At 37.5% G+C, this 16,416-nt stretch overlaps 1 protein-coding gene across 2 annotated transcripts in view; it reads left to right on the top strand.

The window, feature by feature from the left end:
- The window catches only part of LOC126419189 (protein strawberry notch), a 299,812-nt gene extending 283,712 nt beyond the window's left edge, over positions 1-16,100 (top strand). For both annotated transcript variants that reach the window (XM_050086323.1, XM_050086324.1), the window contains one exon: positions 14,107-16,100. The gene's annotated coding sequence lies outside the window, so the exon portion shown is untranslated. The remainder of the gene's footprint in view (positions 1-14,106) is intronic.
- Positions 16,101-16,416: the final 316 nt, after the last annotated feature.

Below are 16,416 nucleotides of genomic sequence, written 5' to 3'. Positions count from 1 at the left end.
CTTCACTACAAGCCGTTCATGTGGTTCAGTGTCAAAAGCCTTATGGAAGTTTAGAAATACGCAATCAATTTTAAATCTCTTGTCAATAGTGTTCAACTCTTCATGTGAATAAAGAGCTAGTTGAAGAGTGATAATCATGTCAACAGATTTTATTGGTGCTTCCAAGCAGCTTTTGTGGTAATTTAGTCCAACACTGAACCTCCTTTGATGTTTTAATTCCTTACTATTTTGCTGCTAACGACACAGTTCAGAACGATATGACATATACATGGAGATGCATGAAACACTATCTTTTCTTAAAATGGAGTGTGAATTACCCAGACTCGACTCACCCCCGTAAAGGTTGAATGGCTAACATCAAATGTTAAACACATTTGTGCTCATTTGTAATGTAACCAGATGTTTGAAGCTGTTTTCTATGTTGGAATGCCAGTGAGGGGGTTACTGGTCTACACTGAATCAGGAGAATGGTCCCAGACAGGTGCAGCAGAGCTATTCAGTGCAGTTCTCTCTTCCTCCTCCTCCTCCTCCTCCTCCTCCTCCCCCTCCTCAGCATCATCATCCGCCAGCTCTGTTTAGTTCTTTACAAAAGCATCCCACTGACCTAATACGTCACACATGCTGGAATACATCTCTGTGATACTGACGGGGAGATTGAGTCGGTAATTAAATTGCTGAAGACTGAGGTTTCTCATGGATGTGGTGGTCTATGTAGCCAGAGTCTAAATCCCTTTGCTGCCAATGTTAGCAGTGTCCTTAGCCACATTTGTAGTTTTTCCTTTAGAAATGTTGAGGAAACTGATAGATTTAAGTACTCAGTAATAAAATCACTTTATCAAAAAGGGAAAAAGGATATTGCAGTCAGTTTTTAACTTATTTCTATGCTGCCAGCTTTTGCAAAAGCTACAGGTAAGTCTGTATATATATGGTGTCATTAGAGTACTTAATAATGCAGACAATTTTAGACTTGTTTCTCTGCTGCCAGCATTTGCAGAAGCTACAGGTAAGCCCGTATATACACGGTGCCCCTCCTGAGAGTCTTCTTGCACATTCTCTCTGGTGTTTCTGCTGATAAATTTTGCTTTTGCGTTTTGTAGTCGGGATCAGCCCAAACCGATAGTGCACCTCACATTTCCGTGCGATGCCTAATGTCGAAGGAAAGTGTCAGTTTGTTTCGTGTTACAAACAACATAATTATTAAACCAGAATTTTATGTGCCCATTCGTCCCAAATTAGTCTAGTGCAATATTTGTTTTAGGGACGCACATTAACTGTAACAATAAAACACGAAGGATAACGAGTACCCAAAGTGCCTTGACCTGTGCTGACTGCTACCGCCATGTAGCAGCAGTGCCAAAGTACTGGTTATTCTTCGTTTTCTAATGTTTCTGCTAATAAGGTATACCACGTTTTTTGTAATTGGAAATAAACTGGTGCTTTCTGTCAGCACTGGACATCATGTGAAAGACATAACAGCTGTATTTGTTCGCACTGACTCCAGCTACATGTAGCAAAAATAAAATTCGTATATGTGTCAGAACATCAGAGAAAATATGCACGACTTCTCTTAAGAAGAACACCTTGTATATAATTTATCATTTCAGTTCACATAATTTGCTTTCAGATGTACAGTTTGGGTTTAGACGTGGTTTAACAACTGAAAATGCTGTCTCTTCTTTTTCTCTTTGAGGAACTGGAGGAATTAAACAAAAACATTAGGTGGCTTCTTTGATTTAACTGAGACGTTTCATGGTGTTGATAACAAAATATTGCTGTAGAAGTTGCACTTTCATGGAATCAGAGCAGTAGCTCTCAGTTCGTTCTTCTCATACTTTAAAAACAGACAGAAAATCACCATTCTCCTTAGTAATGAGAATAGCTATGATATGAGGTAGCGTCTGATTGGGGTATGGTTAAGTTGGTAGGAGTAGGCACTTCCTGGATTTGGGGGGAGGGGGGGGGGAGGTGTTGTGTTAATGGCAGGTCCACTACTGTTTCTCTTTACATATATGACACAAGATTGTAAAATCTGTTGTTGATGACACAAGCTTGCTATTGAAGTGTGTTGTGTGCAACATAGCACATGTATTAAATTGTGCAGTTGAAGGCATAAGTTTATGGCATGTGGAACATACACTTAGGTGACAGAAGTCATGGAACAGTGATATGCACATATACAGATTTCATTAGTATCACATACACAAGGTGTGAAAGGGCAGTGCATTGGCAGAGGTACAATTTTTACTTAGATAATTCATGTGAATAGGTCTCCAACACGATTATGGCCACACGCCCGGAATCAGCTGACTTTGAATATGGAATGATAGTAGTAGCCAGACGTATGGGACATCCCATTTTGGAAATTGTTTTCAATAGTCTGAGATCCGTAGTGTCATGAGGTTGCCTAAAATACCAAATTTCAGGCAGTGCCTTGCACAGTGGACAAATTAATGGCCAATGGCTTTCACTTAATAACCAAGAGCAGTGGCATTTACACAGAATTGCCAACACTAACGGACAAACAACACACATTGCAATAACCACCGAAATCAGTGTGGGATCTATGACAAACATATCCGCTGGGACAATGCGGTGAAATTTGGCATCTGTTGGCAGTGGCAGCGGGTGACAGATGCGAGTGCCTGTACTAACAGCATGACATTGCCTGCAACACCTCTCCTGCACTCGATGACCGTATTGGTCGGACCCTAGATGACTGGAAAACTACGGCCTGGTCAAATGAGTCCCAGTTTCACTTGGTAAGGGTAGGGTGTGAGAGTGGCACAGACACCACAAAGCCATAGACCCAAGTTGTCAACAAGGCATTGTACAAGCTGGTGGTAGCTCCATAATGGTGTGGGCTGTGTTTACATGGAATGGACTGGGTCCTCTGGTCCAAGTGAACTGAACATTGACTGGAAATAATCATATTTGGATACTTTGAGAACATTTGCAGCAAACAACAGTCGAATTTTTATGGATAACAATGTGCCATGTCACTGGGCTACAATCGTTCCGCCATTGGTTTGAAAAACCAGATTGCCCAACATGAGTCCGATTAGACATTCATGGGACAAAATTGAGAAGTCAGTTTGTGCACAAAATCCTGCACCGGCAACACTTTCACAATAATGGACAGCTGTAGAGGCAGCGTGGCTCAATATTTCCGCAGGGGCTTCCAGCGACTTGTTGAGTCCATGTCATGCCTAGTTGCTGCGTTACATTGGGTAAAAGGAGGTTCGACACGCTATTAGGAGGTATCCAATGACTTTTGTCATGTTGTTGTTGTTGTTGTTGTTGTTGTTGTTGTGGTCTTCAGTGCTGAGACTGGTTTGATGCAGCTCTCCATGCTACTCTATCCTGTGCAAGCTTTTTCATCTCCCAGTACCTACTGCTACCTACATCCCTCTGAATCTGCTTAGTGTATTCATCTCTTGGTCTCCCTCTACGATTTTTACCCTCCACGCTGCCCTCCAATACTAAATTGGTGATCCCTTGATGCCTCAGAACATGTCCTACCAACTGGTCCCTTCTTCTGGTCAAGTTGTGCCACAAACTTCTCTTCTCCCCAATCCTATTCAATACTTCCTCATTAGTTATGTGATCTACCCATCTAATCTTCAGTATTCTTCGGTAGCACCACATTTTGAAAGCTTCTATTCTCTTCTTGTCCAAACTATTTATCGTCCATGTTTCACTTCCATACATGGCTACACACCATACGAATACTTTCAGAAATGACTTCCTGACACTTAAATCAATACTGGATGTTAACAAATTTCTCTTCTTCAGAAACGCTTTCCTTGCCATTGCCAGCCTACATTTTATATCCTCTCTACTTCGACCATCATCAGTTATTTTGCTCCCCAAATAGCAAAACTCCTTTACTACTTTAAGTGCCTCATTTCCTAATCTAATTCCCTCAGCATCACCCGACTTAATTAGACTACATTCCATTATCCTTGTTTTGCTTTTGTTGATGTTCATCTTATATCCTCCTTTCAAGACACTGTCCATTCCATTCAACTGCTCTTCCAAGTCCTTTGCTGTCTCTGACAGAATTACAATGTCATCGGCGAACCTCAATGTTTTTATTTCTTCTCCATGAATTTTAATACCTACTCCGAATTTTTCTTTTGTTTCCTTTACTGCTTGCTCAATATACAGATTGAACAACATCGGGGACAGGCTACAACCCTGTCTTACTCCCTTCCCAACCACTGCTTCCCTTTCATGTCCCTCGACTCTTATAATTGCCATCTGGTTTCTGTACAAATTGTAAATAGCATTTCGCTCCTTGTATTTTACCCCTGCCACCTTTAGAATTTGAAAGAGAGTATTCCAGTCAACATTGTCAAAAGCTTTCTCTAAGTCTACAAATGCTAGAAACGTAGGTTTGCCTTTTCTTAATCTTTCTTCTAAGATAAGTCATAAGGTCAGTATTGCCTCACGTGTTCCAGTGTTTCTACGGAATCCAAACTGATCTTCCCCGAGGTTGGCTTCTACTAGTTTTTCCATTCGTCTGTAAAGAATTCGTGTTAGTATTTTGCAGCTGTGACTTATTAAACTGATAGTTCGGTAATTTTCACATCTGTCAACACCTGCTTTCTTTGGGATTGGAATTATTATATTCTTCTTGAAGTCTGAGGGTATTTCGCCTGTTTCATACATCTTGCTCACCAGATGGTAGAGTTTTGTCAGGACTGGCTCTCCCACGGCCGTCAGTAGTTCCAATGGAATATTGTCTACTCCGGGGGCCTTGTTTCGACTCAGGTCTTTCAGTGCTCTTTCAAACTCTTCACGCAGTATCATATCTCCCATTTCATCTTCATCTACATCCTCTTCCATTTCCATAATATTGTCCTCAAGTACATCGCCCTTGTATAGACCCTCTATATACTCCTTCCACCTTTCTGCTTTCCCTTCTTTGCTTAGAACTGGGTTTCCATCTGAGCTCTTGATATTCATACAAGTCGTTCTCATATCTCCAAAGGTCTCTTTAATTTTCCTGTAGGCAGTATCTATCTTACCCCTAGTGAGATAGGCCTCTACATCCTTACATTTGTCCTCTAGCCATCCCTGCTTAGCCATCTTGCACTTACTGTCGATCTCATTTTTGAGACGTTTGTATTCCTTTTTGCCTGCTACATTTACTGCATTTTTATATTTTCTCCTTTCATCAATTAAATTCAATATTTCTTCTGTTACCCAAGGATTTCTACTAGCCCTCATCTTTTTACCTATTTGATCCTCTGCTGCCTTCACTATTTCATCCCTCAAAGCTACCCATTCTTCTTCTACTGTATTTCTTTCCCCCATTCCTGTTAATTGCTCCCTTATGCTCTCCCTGAATCTCTGTACAACCTCTGGTTCTTTTAGTTTATCCCAGTCCCATCTCCTTAAAGTCCCACCTTTTTGCAGTTTCTTCAGTTTTAATCTACAGGTCATAAGCAATAGATTGTGGTCAGAGTCCACATCTGCCCCTGGAAATGTCTTACAATTTAAAACCTGGTTCCTAAATCTCTGTCTTACCATTATATAATCTATCTGATACCTTTTAGTATCTCCAGGGTTCTTCCATGTATACAACCTTCTTTCATGATTCTTAAACCAAGTGTTAGTTATGATTATGTTGTGCTCTGTGCAAAATTCTACTAGACGGCTTCCTCTTTCATTTCTTAGCCCCAATCCATATTCACCTACTATGTTTCCTTCTCTCCCTTTTCCTACACTCGAATTCCAGTCACCCATGACTATTAAATTTTCGTCTCCCTTCACAATCTGAATAATTTCTTTTATTTCATCATACATTTCTTCAATTTCTTCGTCATCTGCAGAGCTAGTTGGCATATAAACTTGTACTACTGTAGTAGGTGTGGGCTTCGTATCTATCTTGGCCACAATAATGCGTTCACTATGCTGTTTGTAGTAGCTTACCCGCATTCCTATTTTCCTATTCATTATTAAACCTACTCCTGCATTACCCCTATTTGATTTTGTGTTTATAACCCTGTAGTCACCTGACCAGAAGTCTTGTTCCTCCTGCCACCGAACTTCACTAATTCCCACTATATCTAACTTCAACCTATCCATTTCCCTTTTTAAATTTTCTAACCTACCTGCCCGATTAAGGGATCTGACATTCCACGCTCCGATCCGTAGAATGCCAGTTTTCTTTCTCCTGATAATGACGTCCTCTTGAGTAGTCCCCGCCCGGAGATCCGAATGGGGGACTACTTTACCTCCGGAATATTTTACCCAAGAGGACGCCATCATCATGTAATCATACAGTAAAACTTCATGCCCTCGGGAAAAATTACGGCTGTAGTTTCCCCTTGCTTTCAGCCGTTCGCAGTACCAGCACAGAAAGGCCGTTTTGGTTATTGTTACAAGGCCAGATCAGTCAATCATCCAGACTGTTGCCCTTGCAACTACTGAAAAGGCTGCTGCACCTCTTCAGGAACCACACGTTTGTCTGGCCTCTCAACAGATACCCCTCCGTTGTGGTTGCACCTACGGTACGGCTATCTGTATCGCTGAGGCACGCAAGCCTCCCCACCAACGGCAAGGTCCATGGTTCATGGGGGTGGGACTTTTGTCATATCAGTGTAAATTGATGCTAAAGTACAGTAAGACTCAGTTTTTACAGTTTCTAACACGCAATTCAACTAAAACTGACATTTTGATTATATAGCATGGGCAGATGATGAGTGAGTGTGAACAATACAAATTTCTAGGTTTTCAGATAGATGTTAAGCTGTTATGGAAAGTCTAGGTTCAGAATCATGTTCACAATTAAATGCTGCTGTATTTACCATTAGAACAGTATGTGCAGCAGGTGACAATTCCACATGAAAATTAGTCTACTGTGCTTATTTTCATTTGCTTGTGACATGTGGAATTATATTCTGAGAAACTGTTCCCATTTTCAATGAGTATTTTGGGCTTAGAAACTATCAGTTCACAAACATTTTGTCAACCCGTGCTCAGAAGCCTGGGAATTCTGACACTGACCTTTCAATATATATATGTTTGTTAAGGTCATTTGTTGTTAACGGTGTAATATGAGCTTATTTCCAAGAAAGATTTCACTTAGTTAATATTAGGCATAAATCTAATCTCCATTTGAATAGCACCTCCTTGGCTGTTGTGCAGAAAGGTGCACAGTATTCTGCTGCCATGAGAAAATCTTGGCCATAATCCTCACACTTTCAAGTCTAAGTGAAGAATATTGTAGTGGCTCGTTCCTTCTATTCTGTCAAGGAATTCTTGGAAAAAAAGTAAGTGAATTTCGATTACGTTGTTGATTATGCTAATATATACTCAGCAGTTTGTCTTCTGCATAGGATTTGTGTAAATTTTATTTTCCTTGTTATTAACTTTTGTGCTGTAATTTCATGTACGGACTTGTTCAGTAACCATAGAGAGTGGCTATTCAGTTTTGTTCTAAGTAACTAGAAATGTAAATAAAATACCTGTGACAGCATTCAAGGAAATATCCATCAGCATGTCCTTCTATGGCAACTAATACAGACCCGTAGCCAACAATTGTAAATTGGTTCAATACAGTCTGTTGATTTACACTATCCCGGGCAGCAACAAACAAGTGTATAGCCTGTAAAATATTCTTTCTCATTGAGTCCTTTCTTTTGAGGAGTGAAATCGGTGACCTCTGCACAACAGCCATTTTGTAGGCAGCTTCTACTGGTCCAAATGTTGAAGGTGACTTGTGCAGTTAGCAAGACTAAATACATCATCAGTGATACTCAGGAGAATCATTACCTGAGTGTGAACAGGGCGTCTGTCAGTGTAATTAGGATGATCTTTCTTCCTGCTGCACCATCTCGATTTTTTGTCTGTGGTAATGATTTATGTTTTTAAATCACCTCTGCGTTTAAAATTTTCATGTTGGTCGTAGTGGCAATTTTCGCTGCGCTACTATTATCACACAGCAAGGTTGTCGTTCTTTCTTTGCCTCTGTGAAATTTTTGTCCCTGAATTGAATAGGCCTAAGTTCTTGAGAGGGGAAAATTTTAAAAAAAAATCTGGCGTTTCCACTGAGTGAGAGACTGCTCTGTAGTGATGATAAAGTGCGCTGTTCCCTTGTACAGTTTTTATAGCTTATTGCCACTGTTAATGAAACTTCAGTTTCTTACCATCCTTATCTCTGTGAGGGAAGAAATACACACTTCAGATAACTGTGAATGTTTTGACTTGAACTACACAATTAGTCTGAAGGTGTGCAAATGCCTATAAAAGATGAAACATGATCATTCTCCCTTTTTGTCCCTGAATAGCTGTGATTTTCTGCATTAAGGAATGCTTGCTTACTTTTCAGTTTGTACCGCACAAAGAAGATTGTCAAATCATGTTTCTTTGCCCTGTACACAGTGATTTAATTTTGAATGTATTCATGATCCCAAATAATTGAGCTTCTGCTGAATCTCAAGCTTTCCTCTTTTGCTTTGTGTCGCTGCAGAAAATTTTCACAGTGTAGAATTCAAAATTCCATTAACACAAAGCGATTGGCATGCTTTCTTAGTCCTCAGAGGCCCCTAAGCAATCAGTATTACTGCACATTATTTGCAATTGTGCTATAATATTCAGTGTGTGTAGGTTAAATTGAGAGATCCTGCTGTAATATTGAACAGATCAAAAACTTTTCAGTTGTATTGCACTACCTGAGAAATAGTGTGCCTTATGTGCACAGTATTGACTGTATTCTTGCCCATCTCTCCCGTGCCTCAATGAAGGACAATCTCTCATCTTTTTTGTGTTGATTGATGTGTTTATATACAAAAATGATTTAGAAACAAGAGGAAAGATCATAGCCATTTATCTTGTTCAACTAAATTTGTTATCTGTCTTTTCTTGTTCTGCTTGAAAGAAAGTAGAGCAGTTACCACAGCAACAGTGTCATGATCTTGCAAAATTTTGGACCAGACTACAGGTTGCACATTTTTATTTAGCAGTCTAGGAAGAACTTCAGTAATTTCATGCACTATTATTGTACAGTACTGTTGACTGTCTATATGTTGCTTAATGGCAACATTTTCTTCCAGGTCGTATCACGTGACCTACTGCGAAATTGGCATTTGTTCAACATTATAGCCCAAAAACTAGTGACAACAAGAATTGATAGTGAATTACAGACATTTTCCCTATCAGTTGTTTAATGCATCTTGGTTCAAAAACGAAAGGAGTAGCCACAAACTCTCAAATGAGTTTTATCAGAACAGGGTTTTAGCTTACAAAGTGTTTGATATTTTTGCCTTAAAAGCAGACCTTTTCTTAAAAGTGAGTTTAATTAAAACTGAATTTCAGTAAATTTCTTCTTATTCCAATTTCATTAGGACCAAAGGAAATTTTTGTTAAAATTGGGAATTCCTTAAAAGCGAACCAACTTTGATTCCTTGATTCCTTCTGCCTATACCCTAGTAAGATCATGTGGTGATACATGCTGCCAAAAGTTTGTTGACTTGTAACTCAAATGCACTGAAGATGGCTATTTATAGGAGAAATCTAGATATGCAAGAGTAATAAAAACTAGTGTGATTGCGAATGATTTCTGTGCGCTTTTCCTTCCTTATAAGTGGGTACATGAATACAAGATATTACTTATTGCTCATAATAGTATTGTCTCAATGACAACATAATTGTTATTCAGTACATTTGTGCATCTTCCCATGTACTACTGTGTAAAGTGGAAGAGCAGGTAGTGATGAAAACTGGCACTACAGTTTTTTGCACTCAGGTAGTTGTCTTTAATATCTGTTTTATTTATTTCTTTTCTTGTCCATTTACTTGACGGTAGCAATGACAGAAAATTTTTTTCTTCTGTTCTTGTTTCTTAAAGAACTTCCTGGACAAGAGTAGGTTCTGCTGTTTACTTCTGCTGAAGAAAGGATTAATCATTTGAATTTAGGGTATATACTTTATGAATTAGTGTGTGCTAGGTAATACCAAATGTCAAACTTCATTGCAATTTAGAATAGTTTTTTAAAAAGTTTCCAATTAGTTACCAAATCATTTTCATATACTGTTAACAGTATTGTCCACTATCAGTTAAAATAAGCCAATTTATTTCAGTGCCTCAAAATACAATAGTGTCATTCAAAGTCAACCAGAGGTTCCCACCTTACGATCTCCAATTTTGTTACAGTTTTTACCATAGCTGCAGCCAGCTTGGAGGTCATTCGACTGATGTGCATATTATCGTGAATAAATCATCATGTTTGACATTGCTGTATAAGTTGAATGTTGCAGTGAAAAATCTGCAAATTGGTATTCCTACTTAATGTTTGGTGCTAAATTCAAATATAACATGGACAAGATCAATAAGGCAGCACAAGTGGGCAAAGAAAACTGTCACACGCATGCCATCCCAATTTCAACCATTGATATCTCCAACCTAAAACATTTTTATGTCAACATGTTGGGCTTTTTTATCCCAAGAAAGTTGATGGAAGACCACGTGACAAATATTAACTTTCAAGCTTGTTTAGTTGTTGAGATATTTGGACTTAGATTGGGTGTATTAAATGTAATTGTCAAATTTGACTTACTTCTGGGTGTCAAATGCCTCAAAAGGATGGTCAATGATTTTTCAACTAGTTCCGTTAGAAAGAGCAGATTTTTATTGTCAAACACAAGCAACTTTGTCACAGTAAATGCATATTTGACGTAAATAAATGTGTGAGAATCAATTTATTTTTGAGGACAAAAAAAAAAAAAAAAAAAAATAATGATCAATATATTTTTCAATGCAGGAATTTAACATCCAAACTTAAACTGATAATTTACACTATTCATTCAACTTAATTATGAGAATTAATTAGCAAGCTTAATTATTGTGAATGGCTAAATTTAACATGCCATACACTCCCAGGACGTGGAATAATTTATGCCACGATTTCATGTCCAGTTGGACTGGTGGGTGATTCAGCAAAGTGTCATTTGAAAGTATTTTACTCCAGATAAAATGAATTGGAGCTGATTAGGCACCACTCCGGAGTAAAGATCAATAAACAGACTAAGATTTGCTGGTAGCACGAAGACGTGTTTTTAACAAAGTATGAATCACAACAAACTCCTTGCTGCAACCCATTCTTGAAGAAGAACACAATATAAAAAAAGCCTTCAGCTAATAAATGAAGCTTGAAAAATTGACAAAGAATTGTTTGTAGCCTGGCCAGAAGCTTTGTATAGCATGCAGAATGGAACCAAATGCTAACCTGAAGTCATTGTCATCATCTGAATCAGATTACAGTGAGGATATGGGAGTACCTGAAGAAGTGAATGTGAGCTTGAGAGATCTTGGTGCTTCTCATGTCGAGTTTCAGGAAGTTAGCAGCAATGATTTAGCTACAGATTTTGATGCTGGAACCAAAAGCTGGACAATGAAAAAAACAGCATCCGCAGTTTATGTCCAAGTAGAAATGGTGAAGATTGGAAGGAAGTTAAAAAAAGAAACAGGAAATCTTGCACTGCCTGAAAGGAAGCAAGGAAAAAAGTCCTTGAAGATGATGAATATAGCAGGATGTGTCCTGGAATCAAAGATTGTGTTTTTAGTAGAACTGATGGACAGAAGATCAAGAGACAGAGATGACTATTTCTTTGTAACCTGACAGAACTATTTATCACCTATCAAGACCACAATGGACTTGAAATTGGATTCTCTAAATTCTGTGAATTATGTCCCCAAATGGCATACGCTTGTAGATTCTCCTGGAAAATGTTCCATTTGTGTGTGTACAATGCATCACAATGTGAAGCTAATGATAGATGGAAGTTAAATGCAGGAAGGTTACAAATACCTGCATGTAAAATTGTCTGTAGCTTAGAATCAAAAGACTGCACACTCGATCACTGCGAAAACTGCCCTGGGGAAGACGCGTTTGAACTATTTTTCAAATTTCTTTCAAAAATAGTGATCCTGAAGGTATTATTGAATTAAATTGGTGGGTCCGCACTGACAGAGAAACACTGAACACAAAACAGCTGGGAAAGGAAGATTTTATTTCTGAATTGACAGGAAAAATGTGGAGCCTCTCATGTCATCACTACACCATGAAGCATCAAAGCCACCATTCGCAGATTATCAAACTCGATTTGAAAATAAGAGAAATTGTTGTTTTAATGGAGAAAACTATTCTTTTGTGGTGTAAGATGATGTGCAACCTTTCCATTGGGACAGTAGCCGGGCTACTTTACACCCAGTCGTAATTAATTATCACAGTTAATTACAGAGGTCGTACAGATATCAAAAATTTGAAGATTTGCATATTCTTCAAGAAACACAAATTTTGGCACCATTTGACTTCATCTGGTTTTGTGATAAGAACGTGAATAGAATCAAGTACTTTGTCATTGAAAAGGCTGAAGTAGAAATTATGACTGGCACGAGAATAAAGATTTGAAAATGGCAAAATCATTTCTGGAACAAGACATAGTCTACAATTTGTTTTACACAATCACCAATTTGTGATGGCTGAGGAAAAATGACTTTCTATCAGCAAAGTTTCAGATGATGCTGCATCTTTTATAGCTAATATTGACTAATCTATCACAAATTGCTTTAGAGAAAAAACAATACATAGCCTGTATTTATGACAATAAAAGGTGGATTGCGAATACGTACAGTGTATCACTTAAACAGAATGGTGTGCTAGTAGACTTCATGCATCCCAAGGGCCCTGAATGTTCATTTTGTTGGCCAGATAGAAGAGACTATTGCGGGTTGCCTGTACAAGTACCACGAGCAAACTTTATTTGATACTGAAGAAAAATTAAAGAAACCCAGAAGTAGGTTTATTAACTTGCCAAACACACACTTAGGCTTGAGAACCCAATTAGAAACCCAGTAAGAGGCTTGGGAATGTGGCAAGGCAATCCTATTCAGACTTGGGATCCTGTATGAAGAGACCACCTGCGATTGTTCTTGAATGGCTACTGGGCATGGCACCTTGGAAATGGAGTTACCAAATGTGGTTGTTATTATTAATTTTTTTAATTGGCACTAACAGAGCTACTACCAATTTTTCTTGACTGGTAGCAGCAAAACTACCATGGACATATGCAAGTTTCCTGTTTCTGTGGCCTTAATAATAAATTGATTCTTATACATTCCTTTACATTAAATGTTTATCTTGCCAAAGTTGCTTACATTTGAAACCGAATATTATCCCTTAAACAAAAGACACCAACAAGCAAATACAAGTGCCCAAGAGTTAAAAATCTGCTCTTTCGAACCAAATTAGTCAGGGGGGGAAAGAAATCATTGACCGCCATTTTGAGATATTTGTCCTTGGACATTGGTCACATTTGACAATTACACTTAATACACACAGTCAGTAACTAAACAAACTTGAAAGTTAATATTTATCACGTGGTCTTACATCAACTCTCTTAATTAAAAAATAATAAAATAACAAATAAGAAAACATGATGACATAAAAAGATCTATGGTGAAGATATCAGTGGTCGGAACTCGGATGACATGCGTGTGATAAGTTTTTCTCCCACTTTGAGTGGTAGTTGTGGAAAATGTGCTGCCTCATTGACCTTGTATATGTTATGTTTGAACTAAATAACAAATATTGAGCAGAAATACCAGTTTGCAGATTTCTCGCTATGATGTGCACATCGGCTGAATCACCTCCAAGCTGATGGCTCTGGTGTAAAAAGTACAGCACATCTTGTGCTAAAACTTTACAGAACTTCCTTTCAGATGTCCCTGCAACTATGGTAAAAGATTTAATAAAATTGCATTTGGTTAAGTGGAGACCAGTTCTAAAGTTGGCTGATCTTACATGGAATGACTATAGAAGAGGGAAGGTAAGACACTGAAATGAACATTTGAGACTATGTGACTGATTTTTGTTGAAAGTGGAGTCACCCATTATTCCTTTTGACCCCATTGTTATTTTAGTCATTTGTAAGAAACATGTACTCTGTATTGTACAAGTTTTTTCTTCATCCTGGAGTGGCATTTCAAAGTACAGCTGTTTAACATGGTGATTTATTTGAATGAAAGGACATTTAAAGCAGTTATCCAGAGGTAGCTATTCGTTGTTTTACTACATTATTTGTTTTTTTACTTAACAGATTTCATGGACCAAGGAGGGATGCAGTGAGTTGTGTTTGCAGTACCAAATATTGTGCTGAAAAGACAAGAGTGCTCGTGTATACGTTGATGGAAGATGTGATATGTTATGTGATGTTTAGTAGGGAAACCGCAATTAAAGCAACACAGTATTTGTAAAGAGTGAAATTCATTTCCAGTTTCCATAGGAGCAATTCATTTTTCACAGACTTCGTGTATTACTGGATATATATAATAACACTTGTGCTTTAACTGTTTAATATTTCATTCATTTGTATGTAAAATAAGTACCAGGAGTCAGTCAAAGTTGTCATGCTATTAGCACATGCTTCTCTAGTACACATTACAGTGGTAGTTTCTTTGTTTTAGATTGTCATGCCGACTCACTGTCATTTACTTCAGTACTGCATATTATAGTGCACGTGAAATGCAGCCTTTATTTGCTTGTGAACTGTAGTATTCTCTCCAATCTGCTAATTCGATCTCAGTATAATGTGTGTTTTGGTTGCTGGAGCAGCTCTTCTGTATTGGCATTTCTGTTCTTCTTAAAAGAGGGAAGATCTGCCCAGTGTCTATTAACAATGCAAGTACTTATTCAGGGTGGAGTATTACAATGTGAAGGGAGCACTTGTAATTGTAAGTTCAGCTTTTTCTTTTCTTTTTAAAAAAAAAAAAAAAAAGTATGAACACTGGTAGATATATTTCCATTTTAAAAAGCTCAGTGATAGATTATTGTATGTTTTAGATGAAGAAGTGACTTGTGATACTGTGATTTTATTTATACTTTTGTAAATATTGTTGGTCATAAATTTAATTTAAATGGAAGCCACTGAAACAATAAAATTAATTTCTATGGAAACCATGAATTTTTTATACATGCATCCATCATGCCATAACTTCCTGTGTTAGTTTCCAAGGCTGGTTTTTATCTTATCAGAAACATGTAGCAGGTGTGTTTTCTTGTAATTTTTTGTTCTGGAGTACCAAAGTCAAAGTATTAAAGTTCACATGACCAATAGCAGCTGCAGTAACTCTAACAAGAAATGGCAGTGATGTGCATACCTTTATAATGAACACTTGTCATAATTTTTAGATGTGCCATGAAATGTTGTAATAGATAGTACTTTTGCACTTAATGAAGGAAACTACCCTTTCATTACTCTTATATCACTGTACATATTGTTTTCATGATAGTTTTGAAGAAGACAATTTCTTTTTCCATCGCTGAGACAGTTGTGTTGCTTTAATTATGCAGTTCCCTTGGGGACAGACTTTTCTATTGTGGTAAAAAACCTGATGAACAGTGTTGCAGATAAGATATTAAACGGTTATTATTTCCCTGCATTTATAATATCCATTGTGTAATGCAACTTTTTTTTAAAGGATGAGATATGATATTGTGTGTGTTAGGAATTCAACAGTATACCAACTGCTAGTATTGTTGTTGACCTGATAATGTTTGTCAGTATGGTGTAAGACAAAAATCTGTCAACTTCCAGATACTGAGTCTTGTACACATTACTGATTTTCTTACCTCCTTTCATAACTGAATTGATAATTTCACTTAAATTTTTTGGAGATACTAATTCAATGTGACTTACATTGCATAACTCCATCATGATAGCAAAGCAACTGCTGTGTGGAATGACCCAAAGAATATATTTAGTGTGATGTAAAAGGTTCACAGATTGCAAATTTTGCAAAAAAATGTATAGTGTATATTGTTTTCTTCGTACAAGATTTACAATTTTTTTAAGCATTTTGTCCCATGGGGATAAGTTGGTGTTCATTTTTTTTTAAATGTGACAAGTCAGTCTGTGCAATGTTCCTCTTTTTAAATGTCCTATGTAAGTGGCCATTGATAAAGTGAAGGACAGAATTATCAATGGCAAAAGTAGTATTAATATTTTATACATATGTTAATTGTGAAGAGTTAGAGTCTTCTCCAGATTTAAATAAGGTGATAAGGAAAATTATAAACCAGTATATTCTGAAATTGTAGTGCAACACATTTTATTTGATTTATGACCAGACAAGTGACATATTATTACATCTCTTCTAAATTTTTCATCAGATTATCTTTATTTAGATCATCAGAGACTATTGGTTGGTTGTGAAAATGATGTATAATTTGTAGTACTTAACATTTTTAAACTACTATTTAAGTACTGAATGTAGATTGACAGAGTTCAGCGTACTACTCCAACAGTAAAGTTTAAAGATTTACCCAGTTACATGCAGATATTTTAGTGGAGTATACAGTGCATGTCAGACACCTGCATGCTTTCATCCAGTTTATATTATGTTGCTCT

The sequence above is a fragment of the Schistocerca serialis genome, chromosome 9 (assembly GCF_023864345.2).
Source record: "Schistocerca serialis cubense isolate TAMUIC-IGC-003099 chromosome 9, iqSchSeri2.2, whole genome shotgun sequence".
NCBI lineage: Eukaryota > Metazoa > Arthropoda > Insecta > Orthoptera > Acrididae > Schistocerca > Schistocerca serialis.
This window is presented reverse-complemented; position numbering and strand designations above follow the sequence as displayed.